The sequence below is a fragment of the Arachis duranensis genome, chromosome 7 (genome assembly GCF_000817695.3).
Source record: "Arachis duranensis cultivar V14167 chromosome 7, aradu.V14167.gnm2.J7QH, whole genome shotgun sequence".
NCBI lineage: Eukaryota > Viridiplantae > Streptophyta > Magnoliopsida > Fabales > Fabaceae > Arachis > Arachis duranensis.
This window is the reverse complement of record NC_029778.3, coordinates 36,591,110-36,602,928: the sequence shown is the minus strand read 5'-3', so window position 1 is coordinate 36,602,928 and position 11,819 is coordinate 36,591,110. Positions and strand designations below refer to the sequence as shown.

At 39.9% G+C, this 11,819-nt stretch overlaps 1 non-coding gene across 1 annotated transcript; it reads left to right on the top strand.

Moving 5' to 3' along the window:
* Positions 1-10,799: 10,799 nt before the first annotated feature.
* On the top strand, positions 10,800-10,903 carry LOC127740958 (small nucleolar RNA R71). Its single transcript, XR_008001814.1, has one exon. It is a non-coding gene; the product is annotated as a small nucleolar RNA R71 (small nucleolar RNA).
* The last annotated feature ends 916 nt before the right edge of the window (positions 10,904-11,819 follow it).

Here is an 11,819-nt window from a genome sequence, read left to right as displayed (position 1 = left end):
TATGCTCGGAATTGATGAGGAGGTAGACTTCACTTAACCTCCTATTTATGATTTGAGTGATAGGGAAGAGCTTGAACTTGAGGAGGCTTGGCAAGAGAAGGAACTTGAAAAAGCTTGCCATGCGGTGGAAGCCTCTAGAAGAGGATGGACGGGAGTAGAGCACGCCTTGTCAAGATCATTGGGAATTCCTTCACCTTGGTTGTCATCCAATCCTTTATTTAAGTGGGTAAAACTTCTAGCTCTTAGCTCTATTATCCCACTTGAATTTGGTTTGCTTGAGACGGATGGCCAACTTAGGACGCTTTGCGGAATTAAGTGTAAGAGGAGGATGTTTAGTGGTTGGCGTTGTAAGTCTAGGATCATTATGGTTGAAGCTTCAAGGAGCAAGGGTTGGGCTAGTGCTCAATTCGATGGTTTAGGAGGATAGTTTGGTGCTTCCATGAGGATTCATCTCTCTTGCCACACGGAGAAAATCACCATGATCAACTCAAGGACGGGTGTGAAAATAAAGTGTGGGATCCCGGATCACACAAGGAGAATCAACTTTGGGAGTCCATGGTTTGTGAAGAACTCCATAAAAGCTTGGAGATAGTAACTTTGAATGATGAAGCACAATGGAAGTCCAAGCATTGGTGGATGTTCAAGGATGGATTCAAGCACAAGCCACCTTGATAAGAGCTCCCCGTAAGTCCAACTTAAGGACAATAAACCAAAATGCTAAGTGGGAGACACCCCACCATGGTAACATCTTTCCTTTTTTCTTTTTGTAAATATTTCTACTAATTAGTTTAATTTTATGTTTTGTTTGGTTAGATATGTTTATTTGGGAGTTTAGTATGTTAAATAAGGTTTCATGATGTTTTGGTAGTTGTTTGGAGGTTTGGAATGCTTGGTTTGGTGCAAAAACATAGAAAAATTTTGAAAAACAGAGCACCATCCATGCGCACGCACACTCCATGCGTACGCGTGACCCAAGTAATTTCAACCATCCACACGTACGCGTCATGCACGCGTATGCATGGATTGAAGTTTTCCACTTCACATACATTCACCCGTGAGTTGTGCCTGAAGTGTGCCAACTGTGTGCCCAATACATGCGTACGCACACTTCACGCGTACGCGTCGTTTGCGGAATAACCCATCGACGCGCACGCATACCTTGCGCGTACGCGACGCTACCATTTCATCAATCCACGCTTACACGCATATGACGCGCACGCGTGGATTACCCCTGTTTCACCCAGCTTCTTTTCTTCTCTTCTTTTCTTTCCACCCTTCAAACACCATCCAACAATACCAAATATCATGTAACACCACTTCTTTTAGTTAGTTAGTTTAATTTTTGTTTTCTATTTTTCTTTATAAGTGTTGGATTATTAATATTGTTTACTATTTCTTGCTGCTGATTATTGATGAGATGTTATTTTAACATCATTATTTTTAATTTTCATTGTTGAATTTCTTTGTTGAGGTTATATTTTGTCACTTGATTTTGAGTTTTCATGTTTAACATTTGTGAACACCAAGTGAATGTTACATTGCCTTTAAGCTTCTTAACTCTTTTGAATTGCATGTTTTGGCCACCATGCATTCGTCATCTATTGTTAGGCAATTGTATATTATCATTGCATTTTTTTAGGTGATGCTTGTTTATGGTTTACCCTTATTCACATCACTTATTTCATGCATTGAGATTGTAGAGTTGTGAAATTAGATCGAAAGCTTACCTAGTGACATATTTTTGAGCTTTGTAAAGCTTTGTGGACCATGCTTGCTATGTGATTGATTTTCACTTCTATCCTCTTTTTCCTAAGTTCCATAGCATCCATGTGTTTCACCTCTATATCACTTAGGTGTTGCAGCAACTTCAATACGTGTCATTGATTGTTGTGTGAGTTTTATATACCATTTTGTTCACTTGGACTACCTACACATCAATCAATGTCCATGCACTATCCAATTTCACAATTGCTTGATTTTTGCTTGAATGCTTTTATGCTTCTTCACTACTTGTTAGGTTGTTTTAGCCTACAAGTCTTTTAAAGTATCTCAAGCACACTAGAATGAGTGAAGTGCAAGTTTTCTTTTGTATAATTGTGACATGATTTTTAAATACTAGGGTGTGAGTTCTAAACCGCATGCAAGTTAGAACCCACACGCCTATTTTCATCAATGTCACATAACTCACTCACTCAATTCTAGTGAATTACCTCATTCCAACAATCCATGCTTCCTTGCTTGTGCATTTACTTGTCTTATTATCTCATGTTTTCTATTTTCAGGATAAGTCATCATAAGAAACAATGGAAGTAGGAAAAGGACATGTAGCAACCGGTTAACCCACCAACTGGAGGTGGCAACTAGGAAGGTCGCCGTACCCCCTTGCTCATCTTTGGATGCACCGAGGACGGTGCAAACTTTTAAGTGTGGGGAGGTTGTCCGACCAATTGGCGATTTTGGGTGACAAATTTCTAATCCTAACACTTTTGCATTTCATTTTAGGTTTTTAGGATTTTTATTTGCATTTTTCCTATTTTTGCATTGCATATGTATATATTAAGCTTAGTCAAAATAATAAAATTTTTCAAGAATTTTATCTATAGGGCACCCCAATTGATTGAAAATTTTTTTTAGAACTTGCTTGAATTATACAATTGTGGATCATGTTTTTGAGCTAAAAACACAAGCAAGTGAGATTTGAGCCTAACTGTGTGGTTACATCATATAACCACTTATTTTCATTCTTGTGTGCATTATTCTCTTTCTATGATTGTAATATTTGATTTGTTTAACTCTATATGTCCATTATTTTATGTATACATGCACTTATATGATTGAGGCCATTGTTTCATTAGCTCACTTACCCAAATAGCCCACATTTTACTCTCCATTGTTAGCCAATTTTGAGCCTATGCTTAACCCAATTGTTCTTTATTGTAGCACATTACAAGCCTAAAGTGAAAAACAATAAAAGTCCCTTGTTTGGATCTTTGATTAGCTTAGGCTAGTGAGAGTGTTTATTATTCAAGTTTGGGAAGAATTGGGAACATTGGTTGAGATAAAAAAAATCAATGCATATGTGTGATGATCAAAAGAGAATGCATAAGTGTGTGAAAAAGTGAAGAATGGGTGGTTAGGTTAGCCTTGAATTGTATAGGTTGTTATATAGGTTAGGTGGGAAACTTAGGTTAATCATAGATTCAAATTCTAGTCCACTTGACCATATGCATCCTACCTTGACCCTAGCCCCATTACAACCTATGGAAAGCCCTCATGATATTTGTATGCATGCATAAAAATTGTTGATTGTTAGATGAAAAACAAATCTTGGAAAGCATGATTAGGGGAGAATTGAGTGAATCAACCCCATACACTTGAGTGCCTAGAGCGGATACACATCCGGTGAGGGTTCGATCGCTCAATTACATGTCTCCACCCATGATCATCTTTTCTTTCAAGTTCGTAAAATCTTTCAATGATTCAATTCAATTGTGGGTTGATTTGATTGCTATTGCCTTAGCCCTTGTGCTTGTATATGTATTCTTGGAAATTGACTTGTTTTGACCAAGTGGATGCTTTCATATAGATAGATTGCATATAGATAGGCTGCACTTAGTTAGTTTGCATTGAATAAATGTTGATACCCTTTTGCTTCTTTCTTGATTTTAGCATGAGGACATGCTTAGTTTAAGTGTGGGGAGATTTGATAAACCCCGATTTCGTGGTTTATCTTATGCTTATTTTAGGGGATTTATTCACCTTTTCCCATATTTATTCAATAAAATAGCATGGTTTTGTAATTCTCCCTTGAATTGTGCTTAAGTGTAAAAACATGCTTTTTAGGACCTTAAATTGGTGATTTTAACTCACTTTAATTCCATTTGATGCCTTGATGTGTTTGTTGAGTGATTTCAGGTTCGTAAGGCAATTATCGGATGGAAGAAATGAGGATAAAAGCATGCAAAGTGGAGAATGCATGAGGAAACAAGAATTGGGAATGCATCGATGGGCGTGCACGCGTAAAAGTGATTTTGCATAGAGACGCGCACGCGTACATGACACGTCCGCGCGGATGAAGAATGTGCCAATCGACGCGCACGCGCATATGGCGCGTATGCGCCGATACTCTCACGTGGCTTGGTGCATGAAATTGTGATCATCAACAATGGCACCAAAAACTTGGTAGCGCTCTCAAACGTGAATCACACTTAGTCACAACTCCGCACAACTAACCAGCAAGTGCACTGGGTCGTCCAAGTAATACCTTACGTAAGTAAGGGTCGATCCCACGGAGATTGTTAGTATGAAGCAAGCTATGGTCATCTTGTAAATCTCAGTTAGGCAGATAATAAATGTTATGGAGTTTTTGAATAGTAAATAAAGTAGAAAATAAAGATAGAGTTACTTATGTAATTCAATGGTGGGAATTTCAGATAAGTGTATGGAGATGCTTGTCCCTGTTGGATCTCTGCTTTCCTACTGCCTTCCTTCAATCCTTCTTATTCCTTTCCATGCCAAGCTGTATGTAGGGCATCACCGTTGTCAATGGCTACATCTCATCCTCTCAGTGAAAAAGGTCCAAATGCTCTGTCACGGCACGGCTAATCATCTGTCGGTTCTCGATCATATTGGAATATAATCCCTTAATTCTTTTGCGTTTGTCATCACGCCCAACAATCGCGAGTTTGAAGCTCGTCACAGTCATTCAATCCCTGAATCCTACTCGGAATACCACAGACAAGGTTTAGACTTTCCGGATTCTCATGAATGCCGCCATCAATCTAGCTTATACCACGAAGATTCTGATTAAGGAATCCAAGAGATATGCACCGGGTCTGAGGTAGAACGGAAGTGGTTGTCAGTCACGCGTTCATAGGTGAGAATGATGGTGCACGGATTTGTGATCATCAACAATGGCTCCAATAATTTGGTAGCTCTCACACGTGAATTACACTTAGTCACAACTCCGCACAACTAACCAGCAAGTGCACTGGGTTGTCCAAGTAATACCTTACGTGAGTAAGGGTCGATCCCACGGAGATTGTTGGTATGAAGCAATCTATGGTCATCTTGTAAATCTCAGTTAGGCGGATAGTAAATGTTATGGAAATAAAATAAACAGGAAATAAAGATAAAGTTACTCATGTAATCCAATGGTGGGAATTTCAGATAGGTGCATGGAGGTGTTGTGTTCCTTCTGAATCTCTACTTTCTTATTACATTTATCCAATCCTTCTTACTCCTTTCCATGTCAAGCTATATGTAGGGCATCACCGTTGTCAATGGCTACATCCCATCCTCTCAGTGAAAAAGGTCCAAATGCTCTATCATAGCACGGCTAATCATCTGTCGGTTCTCAATCATGTTGGAGTAGAATCCAGTGATTCTTTTGCGTCTGTCACTAACGCCCAGCCTTCAGGAGTTTGAAGCTCGTCACAGCCATTCAATCCTGGAATCCTACTCGGAATACCACAGACAAGGTTATACTTTCTGGATTCCCATGAATGCCGCCATAAATTCTAGCTTATACCACGAAGATTCTGATTAAGGAATCCAAGAGATATGCGCCCGGTCTAAGGTAGAACAGAAGTGATTGTCAGTCACGCGCGTTCATAGGTGAGAATGATGATGAGTGTCACGGATCATCACATTCATCAAGTTGAAGTGCAACGAATATCTTAGAACAGGAATAAATCGAATTGGATAGAAAATAATAGTAATTGCATTGAAACTTGAGGTACAGCAGAGCTCCACACCCTTAATCTATGGTGTGTAGAAACTCCACCGTTGAAAATACATAAGTGAAAAGTCCAGGCATGGCCGAATGGCCAACCCCCAAACGTGGTCACAAGACCGAATGATCAAAAGACTCTTAATAAACTAGTAAAAAGTTCTATTTATACTAAACTAGCTACTACGGTTTACAGAAGTAAGTAATTGATGCATAAATCCACTTCCAGGGCCCACTTGGTGTGTGCTTGGGTTGAGCTTGATCTATCCATGAGCTGAGGCTTCTCTTGGAGTTGAACGCCAAGTTGTAATGTGTTTTGGGCGTTCAACTCTAGTTCGTGACGTGTTTCTAGCGTTTGACTCCAGAATGCAGCATGGAACTGGCATTGAGCGCCAGTTTATGTCATCTAATCACGAATAATGTATGTACGATTAAATATTGCTAGAAAGCCCTGGATGTCTACTTTCCAACGCCCTTGAGAGCGCGCCATTTGGAGTTCTGTAGCTCCAGAAAATCCATTTCGAGTGAAGGGAGGTCAGATTCCAACAGCATCAACAATCCTTTGTCAGCCTCCTATCAGAGTTTTGCTCAGGTCCTTCAATTTTAGCCAGAAAATACCTAAAATCACAGAAAAACACACAAACTCATAGTAAAGTCCAGAAATGTGAATTTAGCATAAAAACTAATAAAAACATCCCTAAAAGTAACTAGATCATGCTAAAAACTTCCTAAAAACAATGCCAAAAAGCGTATAAATTATCCGCTCATCACAACACCAAACTTAAATTGTTGCTTGTCCCCAAGAAACTGAAAATCAATTAGGATAAAAAGAAGAGAATATACTATAAATTCCAAAATATCATTGAATATTAATTCTAATTAGATGAGCGGGACTTGTAGTTTTTTGCTTCTGAACAGTTTTGACATCTCACTTTTTCCTTTGAAGTTCAGAATGATTGGCTTCTCTAGGAACTTAGAATTTCGGATAGTGTTATTGATTCTCCTAGTTAAGTATGTTGATTCTTGAACACAGCTACTTTTATGAGTCTTGGCCGTGGCCCTAAGCATTTTGTTTTCCAGTATTACCACCGGATACATAAATGCCACAGACACATGACTGGGTGAACCTTTTCAAATTATGACTCAACTTTGCTAGAGTCCCCAGTTAGAGGTGTCCAGAGCTCTTAAGCACACTCTTTTTTGCTTTGGATCACGACTTTAACCACTCAGTCTCAAGTTTTTCACTTGGACCTACATGCCACAAGCACATGGTTAGGGACAGCTTGATTTAGCCGCTTAGGCCTGGATTTTATTTCCTTGGGCGCTCCTATCCATTGATGCTCAGAGCCTTGGATCCTTTTTACCCTTGCCTTTTGGTTTTAAGGGCTATTGGCTTTTTCTGCTTGCTTTTTCTTTTTCTTTCTAAATTTTTTTCGCCAATAATTTTTTCGCAAGCTTTTGTTTTTCACTGCTTTTTCTTGCTTCAAGAATCAATTTCATGATTTTTCAGATCGTAAATAACATTTCTCTTTGTTCATCATTCTTTGAAGAGCCAACAATTTTAACATTCATAAACAACAAGATCAAAATTATGCACTGTTCAAGCTTTCATTCAGAAAAACAAAAAGTATTATCACCACATCAATATAATTAAACTAAATTCAAGGATGAATTCGAAATTCATGTACTTCTTGTTCTTTTTGAATTTAAAAAAATTTTTCATTTAAGAGAGGTGAAGGATTTATGGAATTTATTCATAGCTTTAAGACATAGTTACTACATACTAATGATCATGAAGTAGAGACACAAAACATAAACATACATATAACATAAAAATCGAAAAACAGAGATAAGAACAAGGAGATTAAGGAATGAGTCCACCTTAGTGAGGGTGGCGTCCTCCTCTTGAAGAACCAATGGTGCTCTTTGAGCTTCTCTATGTCTCTTCCTTGCTTCTGTTGCATGATCCCTAGTGATTTTGGTGCTCCTATCCTTTAGATGCTCCCAATAATTATGTAAAGGAAAATGTATCCCCTGAGGTATCTCAGGGATCTCTTGATTTGCAGTCAAATGTTCTACCATTGAGCTATAGACCCTTGAGATGAATCTCTCCATCTCCCATGACTCAGAGGTGGAAGAAATTGTCTTCCCTTTTTCTTCTTTTTTTTTGAGGTTTCTCTGGCCTTAGGTGCCATCAATAGTTATGGAAAACCAAAAAGCTATGGTTTTACCACACCAAACTTAGAATGTTGCTCGCCCTCAAGAAAAAGAAGAAAGCATAGAGGAAGAAGAAGAAGATATGGAGGAGAGGGAGAGAGGTGGGTATTCGGCTATGTAGGGTGGATTTGGGTGAGCAAGAGATGGATGGATGTGAGTGGTGAAAAATAGAAGGGATGACCGTGAATGGAGAGAAAGAGGGTGAGGTAGGTGGGGATCCTGTGAGGTGGGGATTTTGTGGGGTCCACAGATCCTGAGATGATCCTGTGGGGTCCACAGATCCTGAGGTGTCAAGGATTTACATCCCTGCACCAATTAGGCATGTAAAATGCCTTAGCATACCATTCTGGCGTTTGAACACCGAAGTGGTGCACGTTCTGGGCGTTCAACGCCCATGTGTAGCATGTTTATGGCGCCAGCTCTCCTCAGGGTGCATTCTTGGCGTTTGAACGTCAGGATGTTGCTTGTTTCTGGCGTTCAGCGCCAGATCCATGCTCTGTTCTGGCGTTGAAGGGTTTTGGGGAAGAGTGTTTATTGGAAAGAGAGGATGCAAGTTGAGAAGAGGGGAGAATATGGTAGGTGGGGATCCTGTGGGGTCCACAGATCCTGAGATGATCCTGTAGGGTCCACAGATCCTGAGGTGTCAAGGATTTACATCCCTGCACCAATTAGGCATGTACAATGCCTTTGAATGCAATTATGGCATTTAAACGCCGAGGTGATGCATGTTCTGGGCGTTCAACGCCCATATGCAGCATGTTTCTGGCGTTGAACGCCAGTTCCATGCTTGTTTCCGGCGTTCAGCGCCAGCTCTCCTCAGGGTATATTCCTGGCGTTCAAACGCCAGGATGCTGCTTGTTTCTGGCATTCAATGCCAGATCCATGCTCTGTTCTGGCTTTGAACACCAGCCAGATGCTCCTTACTGGCGTTTAAACGCCAGTAAGTCCTTTCTCCAGGGTGTGATTTTTCTTCTGCTGTTTTTGGATTATGTTTTTAATTTTAATATTTTTTTTGTGACTCCACATGATCGTGAACCTAAGAAAACATAAAATAATAATGAAAATAAAATAAAATTAGATAAATAAAAATTGGGTTGCCTCCCAATAAGCGCTTCTTTAATGTCAATAACTTGACAGTGGGCTCTCATGGAGCTTCACAGGTGATCAGGTTAATGTTGTAGACTCCCAACACCAAACTTAGAGTTTGAATGTGGGGATTCAACACCAAATTTAGAGTTTGTCTGTGGCCTCTCAACACCAAACTTAGAGTTTGATTGTGGGGGCTTTGTTTGACTCTGTACTGAGAGAAGCTTTTCATGCTTCCTCTCTATTGTTAAAGAAGAAGATCCTTGAGCCTTAAACACAAGGTAGTCTCTATTCAATTGAAGGACTAATTCTCCTCTATTAACATCTATCACAGCTCCTGCTGTGGCTAGGAAAGGTCTTCCAAGGATGATGCATTCATCCTCCTCCTTCCTAGTGTCTAAGATTATGAAATCAGCAGGGATGTAAAGGCCTTCAACCTTTACCAACACGTCCTCTACCAATCTATAAGCTTGTCTTACTGACTTATCTGCCATTTGCAATGAAAATATGGCAGGTTGTACCTCAATGATCCCCAGCTTCTCCATTATAGAGAGTGGCATAAGATTCATGCCTGATCCTAGGTCACACAGAGCTTTTTCAAAGGTCATGGTGCCTATGGTACAGGGTATTACGAATTTGCCAGGATCTTGTCTCTTTTGAGGTAAAGTTTGCTGAACCCAGGTATCTAGTTCACTAATGAGCAAGGGAGGTTCACCTTCCCAACTCTCATTACCAAATAACTTGGCATTCAGTTTTATGATAGCTCCTAAATATTGAGCAACTTGCTCTCCAGTTACATCTTCATCCTCTTCAGAGGAAGAATAGTCTTTAGAGCTCATGAATGGCAGAAGGAGGTTTAATGGAATCTCTATGGTCTCTATATGAGCCTCAGTTTCCTTTGGGTCCTCAATAAGGAACTCCTTCTTGCTTGAGAGACGTCCCATGAGGTCTTCCTCATTGGGATTCACGTCCTCTCCTTCCTCTCTAGGTTCAGCTATATTGATTATATCAATGGCCTTGCACTCTCTTTTTGGATTTTTTTCAGCATTGCTTGGGAGAGTACTAGGAGGAGTTTCAGTGACTTTCTTACTCAGTTGGCCCACTTGTGCCTCCAGATTTCTGATGGAGGACCTTGTTTCACTCATGAAACTTAAAGTGGCTTTGGACAGATCAGAGACTATATTTGCTAAGTTAGAGGTATTTTGCTCAGAATTCTCTATCTATTGCTGAGAAGATGATTGGAAAAGGCTTGCTATTGCTGAGCCTGTTTCTTCCACCATTATTAAAGCCTTGTTGAGGCTTTTGTTAATCCCTCCATGAGAAATTTGGATGATTTCTCCATGAAGAATTATAGGTGTTTCCATAAGGTTCACCCATGTAATTTACCTTTGCCATTGCAGGGTTTTCAGGATCATAAGCTTCTTCTTCAGAAGATGCCTCTTTAGTATTGTTGGATGCATTTTGCCATCCATTCAAACTTTGAGAAATCATGTTGACTTGATGATTCAACATTTTGTTCTGAGCCAATATGGCATTCAGAGCATCAATTTCAAGAACTCCCTTCCTTTGAGGCGTCCCATTATTCACGGAATTCCTCTCAGAAGTGTACATGAACTGGTTGTTTGCAACCATGTCAATAAGTTCTTGAGCTTCTGCAGGCATTTTCTTTAGGTGAATGGATCCACCTGCAGAATGGTCTAATGACATTTTAGAAAACGCAAATAGACTATAATAGAATATATCTATCATGGTTCATTCTGAAAACATGTCAGAAGGACATCTTTTGGTCATCTGTTTGTATCTTTCCCAAGTTTCATAGAGGGATTCACCATCTTTTTGTTTGAAGGTCTAAACATCCACTCTAAGCTTGCTAAGCTTTTGAGGAGGAAAGAACTTAGCCAAGAAGGCCGTGACCTGCTTATCCCAAGAGTCTAGGCTATCCTTAGGTTGTGAGTCCAACCATGTTCTAGCTCTGTCTCTTACAGCAAAAGGGAAAAGCATGAGTGATGAGCGGATAATTTGTACGCTTTTGGCATTGTTTTTAGTATGTTTTTAGTATGATCTAGTTAGTTTTTAGTATATTTTTATTAGTTTTTAGTTAAAATTCACTTTTCTGAACTTTACTATGAGTTTGTGTGTTTTTCTGTGATTTCAGGTATTTTCTGGCTGAAATTGAGGGACCTGAGCAAAAATCTGATTCAGAGACTAAAAAGGACTGCAGATGCTGTTGGATTCTGACATCCCTGCACTCGAAGCGGATTTTCTAGAGCTACAGAAGCCCAATTGGCGCGCTTTTAACGGCGTTGGAAAGTAGACATCCTGGGCTTTCCAGCAATATATGATAGTCCATACTTTGCCCAAGATTTAATGGCCCAAACTGGCGTTTAAAGTCACCCTCAAGATTTCCAGCGTTAAACGCTGGAACTGGCACCAAAGTGGGAGTTAAACGCCCAAACTGGCACAAAAGCTGGCGTTTAACTCCAAGAAGAGTCTCTACACGAAAATGCTTCAATACTCAGCCCAAGCACACACCAAGTGGGCCCGGAAGTGGATTTTTATGTCATTTTACTCATCTCTGTACACCCTAGGCTACTAGTTTTCTATAAGTAGGATCTTTTACTATTGTATTGGGAGATCTTTCAATCTTTAGATCTTTTGATCATGTTTTGATGATTGAACCCTCTTTGGGAGGCTGGCCATTCGGCCATGCCTAGACCTTGTTCTTATGTATTTTCAACGGTGGAGCTTCTACACACCATAGATTAAGGTGTGGAGCTCTGCTGTA